We start from the raw sequence: 6,000 nt of genomic DNA on the forward strand, positions 1-6,000 counted from the left end.
AACTCAACACCTCTTTAGGGGATTTGAGTTCCAACATGGAACAACTAAGGATGGAGCACCAAAAGCATTCCATTATCCTCCATGAAATTAGAGAGGACCAAAGAGCCATAAGGGAAGAGCAACAAACGAAAGGAAGAGACATTGAGGAGCTCAAGCACTCCATAGGATCTTCAAGAGGAGGAACTAGCCGCCGTCACTAAGGTGACCCGTTCTTTAATTTTCTTGTTCTTATTTTTCTGTTTTTCGTTCCTTATGCTATATGTTATGTCTATGTTTATGTCTTTACTACATGATCATTAGTGTCTAGTGTTTATGCCTTGAAGTTATGAATCTCCCATAAATCCTTCACCCTTCTTAATAGAAAATGTTTCTAATTTCAAAAGAACAAGAAGTACATGAATTTTAAATTCTATCTTGAAATTAGTTTAATTATTTTGATGTGGTGGCAATACTTATTGTTTTCTGAATGAATGCTTGAATAGTGCATATTTTTGATAGTGAAGTTTATGAATGTTAAAATTGTTGGCTCTTGAAAGAATAATGAAAAAAGAGAAATGTTATTGATAATCTAAAAAATCATAAAATTGATTCTTGAAGCAAGACAAAGCAGTGAAAAATACAAAGCTTGCGAAAAATGGCAAAAAATAAAGAAAAAAAAGAAAAAGAAAAAGCAAGCAGAAAAAGCCAATAGCTCTTTAAACCAAAAGGCAAGAACAAAAAGCCAGTAACCCTTTAAACTAAAAGACAAGGGTGAAAAGGATCCAAGGCTTTGAGCATCAGTGGATAGGAGGGCCCAAAGGAATAAAATCCTGGCCTATGCGGCTAATTCAAGTTGTCCCTAACCATGTGCTTGTGTCATGAAGGTCCAAGTGAAAAGCTTGAGACTGAGTGGTTAAAGTCGTGATCCAAAGCAAAAGAGTGTGCCTAAGAACTCTGGACACCTCTAACTGGGGACTCTAGCAAAGCTGAGTCACAATCTGAAAAGGTTCACCCAGTTATGTGTCTGTGACATTTATGTATCCAGTGGTAATACTGGAAAACAAGATGCTTAGGGTCACGGCCAAGACTTATAAGTAGCTGTGTTCAAGAATCAAAATACTGAACTAGGAGAATCAATAACACTATCTGAATTCTTAGTTACTATGGCTTCCAATCATTCTGAACTTCAAAGGATAAAGTGAGATGCCAAAACTGTTTAGAAGCAAAAAGCTACAAGTCCCGCCCATCTAATTAGAACTAAGCTTCATTGATATTTTGGGATTTATTGTATATTCTCTTCTTTTTGTCTTATATTGTTTTTAGTTGCTTGGGGACAAGCAATAATTTAAGTTTGGTGTTGTGATGAGCGCATAATTTATACGCTTTTTGGCATTGTTTTTAGGTAGTTTCTAGTATGTTTTAGTCACTTTTTAGTATATTTTTATTAGTTTTTATGAAAAATTCACATTTCTGGACTTTACTATGAGTTTGTGTGTTTTTCTGTGATTTCAGGTATTTTCTGGCAAAAATTGAGGAACCTGAGCGAAAATCTGATTCAGAGGCTGAGAAAGGACTGCAGATGCTGTTGGATTCTGAACTCCCTGCACTCGAAGTTGATTTTTTGGAGCTATAGAAGTCCAATCGGCGCGCTCTCAATTGCATTGGAAAGTAGACATCTTGGGCTTTCCAGAAATATATAATAGTTCATACCATTTTATGAGATTTGATGGCCTAAACTGGCGTTTAAATGCCCATCAGAGACCTATTTCTGGCGTAAAACGCCATAACTGGCACCAAAGTTGGTGTTAAACACCCAAACTAGCACCCAAGCTGGTGTTTAACTCCAAGAATGGCCTATGCACGTGAAAGCTTCAAGGCTCAGCCCAAACACACACCAAGTGGGCCCCGGAAGTGGATTTCTACACTATCTACTCATCTTCTGTAAACCTAGTTTACTAGTTTAGTATAAATAGCACTTTTTACTATTGTATTGGATTCTTTGACCTTTTGGGGAGTTCTTCAAACCTTTTTGGAGGCTGGCCATTCGGCCATGCCTATATCATTTTGTTCTTATGTATTTTCAACGGTGGAGTTTCTACACCTCATAGATTAAGGTGAGGAGCTCTGCTGTTCCTCATGAATTAATGCAAGTACCATGGTTTTTCATTCAATTCACGCCTACTTCTTCTCCAAGATATATCTTGTACTTAATTTAGTTAAGTCAGACTGAAGGGGTAACCCGTGACAATCACTCTCTATCTTCAGTACTCGCTTAGCCAAGATCCGCGTGCCTGACAACCACAAAGCAGTCTACATGATGTTCAACATAGTCATTGGACGACAGCCGGAGTATATTCTCTTGGGTCTCTAATCAACGATTCACATTGTCTCTCCTAACAACAGAGCATCTGAATCTGAGATTAGGATCTTCGTGGTATAGGCTAGAACACTAGACAGCATTCCTGAGATCCGGAAAGTCTAAACCTTGTCTGTGGTATTCCGAGTAGGATTTGGGAAAGGATGACTGTGAGAAGCTTCAAACTCGCGAATGTTGGGCGTAGTGACAATGTGCAAAAGGATCAATGGATCTTATTCCGACGCTAGTGAAAACCGACAGATGGTTAGCCCTGCGGTAGCTTTGCCTTGTATTTTTCATCCGAGACGAGAAATTCGACAGTTTATTAGCCGTACAGAGACCGTAGCCGAACCATTTTCACTGAGAGAATTATACAGCTTGCCCTGTGATGAGCGGATAATTTATATGCTTTTTGGCATTGTTTTTAGGTAGTTTTTAGTATGATCTAGCTACTTTTTGGGATGTTTTTATTAGTTTTTATGTAAAATTCATATTTCTGGACTTTACTATGAGTTTGTGTGTTCTTCTGTGATTTCAAGTATTTTCTGGCTGAAATTGAGGGACCTGAGCAAAATTCTAATTTAGAGGCTGACAAAGGACTGCAAATGCTGTTGGATTCTCAAATCCCTGCACTCGAAGTGGATTTCCTGGAGCTACAGAACTATAAATGGCGCGCTCTCAATTGCATTGGAAAGTAGACATCTAGGGCTTTCAAGCAATATATAATAGTCCATACTTTGCTCGAGTCAAACTGGCATTCAAACGCCCCTTCTCTGCCCTATTCTGAAGTTAAACGCCAGAAACAGGTTACAAGTTAGAGTTAAACGCTCAAACGGGCATAAAAGTTGCCGTTTAACTCCAAGAGAAGCCTCTACACGTGTAAAGCTCAATGCTCAGCCCAAGCACACACCACGTGGGCCCCGAAAGTGGATTTCTTCATCATTTACCTATTTCTGTAAACCCTAGTAGCTAGTTTCATTATAAATAGGACCTATTACTATTGTATTCGACATTCTGGATGATATATTTTCATATTTGGGGGGTTGGCCATTCGGCCATGCCTGGACCTCCAGACCACTTATGTATTTTTAACGGTAGAGTTTCTACACACCATAGATTAAGGTGTGGAGCTCTGCTGTTCCTCGAGTATTAATGCAATTACTACTATTTTCTATTCAATTCATGCTTATTCTTGTTCTAAGATACTCATTCGAACACAAGAACATGATGAATGTGATGATTATGTGACGCTCATCACCATTCTCACCTATGAACGCATGACTGACAACTACTTCCATTCTACAAGCAAAGGCTAGAGTGTGTATCTCTGGGGTTTCTGATCAACAATTCACATCAACTCCCCTCTGACAATGGGGCATCTGAATCTGAGATTGGAACCTTTGTGGTATAAGCTAGAATCCATTGGCAGCATTCTTGAGATCCGGAAAGTCTAAACCTTGTCTGTGGTATTCCGAGTACCATCTGGGATGGGATGACTGTGACGAGCTTCAAACTCACAAGTGTTGGGCGTGTGACAGACGCATAAGGATTACTGGATCCTATTCCAACATGAGTGAGAATCGACAGATGATTAGCCATACGGAAGTTGTGCATGGTATTATTCATCCAAGACGAGCAATCTGACAGTTGATTAGCCGTACAGAAACCGTAGAGGACCATTTTCACTGAGAGGATGGGAGGTAGCCATTGACGCCGGTGAAACCCAACATACAGCTTGCCATGGAAAAGAGTATGAAACATTGGATGAAGGCAATATGAATGCAGATATTCAGAAGGAACAACGCATCTCCATAAACTTATCTGAAATTCCCACCAATGAATTACATAAGTATCTCTATCTTTATTTGATGTTTATTTATCTTTTAATTATCAAAACTACATAACCATTTGAATCTGCTTGACTGAGATTTACAAGATGACCATAGCTTGCTTCAAGCCGACAATCTCCAGGGGATCGACCCTTACTCCGTAAGGTATTACTTGGACGACCCAGTGCACTTGCTGGTTAGTTGTGCGAAGTTGTGAAAAAGAGTGATATTACAATTGTGTGTACCAAGTTGTTAGTGCCATTGAGATCACAATTTCGTGCACCACCATAGAAGGGAGCACGCATGATTAGATGAAGAGAATAGGAAAGCAGAGGTTCAGGAGCAATAAAGCATCTCCAAACGCTTATCTAAAATTCCCACTAATGAATTACATACGTATCCCTATCTTATTTTACATTTTATTTATCTTTTAATTATCAATACCTCATAACCATTTGAATCTGCCTGACTAAGATTTACAAGATGACCATAGCTTGCTTCAAGTCGGCAATCTCCGTGGGATCGACCCTTACTCACGTAAGGTATTACTTGGACGACCCAGTGCAATTGCTGGTTAGTTGTGCGGAGTTGTGAAAAGTGTGATCACAATTTCGTGCACCAATACCCGTTGCCTTGTATTGACAAATTAGTGGACAATGCTTCAGGTTATAAATGTTTGAGCTTCATGGATGCATATTCTGGGTATAACTAGATTCTAATGCACCCAGAGGACTAAGACAGCCTTTATAACAGAGTCTGGCAATTTTTGTTACAGAGTAATGCCTTTTGGCCTTAAGAATGCAGGTGCAACATATCAACGCCTAATGAACAAAGTCTTTAGTCAACAGATTGGATGAAATATGGAGGTGTATGTTGATGACATGGTGGTCAAGACCACAGTTGAAGACTCCCACTGCAATGACCTGACCGAGGTCTTCCACCAAGTCTGAGCATATAACATGAAACTTAATCCCGAAAAGTGCACCTGCGGCATACAAGGAGGGAAAGTATTAGGATTCATGTTAACATGCAAAGGAATTGAGGCAAATCCTGAAAAATGCAACCCCATCTTCAACATGGCCAGTCCGAAGACTGTGAAGGAAGTTCAAAAACTAACTGGTAGAATTGCAGCCCTGTCACGGTTCTTGCAAATAATAAGAAATAGGTCATATCATTTCTTTCAAACCATATCCAAAGGTAAACAATTTGAGTGGACCAAGGCTTGCGAAAAATCCTTTACAGAACTAAAGGCCATGTTAACATCTCCCCAGATACTACAAAAACTAAAGCTCAGTAAGCCGTTATATTTATATTTATCTGTTACTGACCAAGCAATAAGTTCAGCTCTTGTAGTTGAAATAGGAAAACCACAATAGCTAGTATACTTCATCAGAAAGGTTTTGCAACCAGCCAAGAAAAGATACCCAAAATTGGAACAACTGGCTTTGGCCTCGATAATCACTGCTCGAAGACTCAGACATTATTTCTAAAGTCACACCATAATAGTTCGAACAGACCAACCACTCCGGCAGATTTTAACAAGGTCAGAAGTAGCGGGGAGACTAATAAGATGGTCTATCGGGTTGTCAGAATTTGACGTTCAGTACCAACCAAGACCAGCACTAAAATCATAAATCCTAGCTGACTTCCTCTCAGAGTAGACCAACCCACACGAATAGCCTGAACCAAAGAGCTGGGTGATGTATGTGGATGGAGCCTCTAACAATGATGAAACAGGAGCAGGAATCATATTGGATGATGGAAGGAACATAACAGTCGAATAATCAATATGATTCTGCTTCAAAGCCAGTAATAACCAAGCAGAATACGAAGCTC

Source organism: Arachis hypogaea, chromosome 9 (assembly GCF_003086295.3).
Source record: "Arachis hypogaea cultivar Tifrunner chromosome 9, arahy.Tifrunner.gnm2.J5K5, whole genome shotgun sequence".
NCBI lineage: Eukaryota > Viridiplantae > Streptophyta > Magnoliopsida > Fabales > Fabaceae > Arachis > Arachis hypogaea.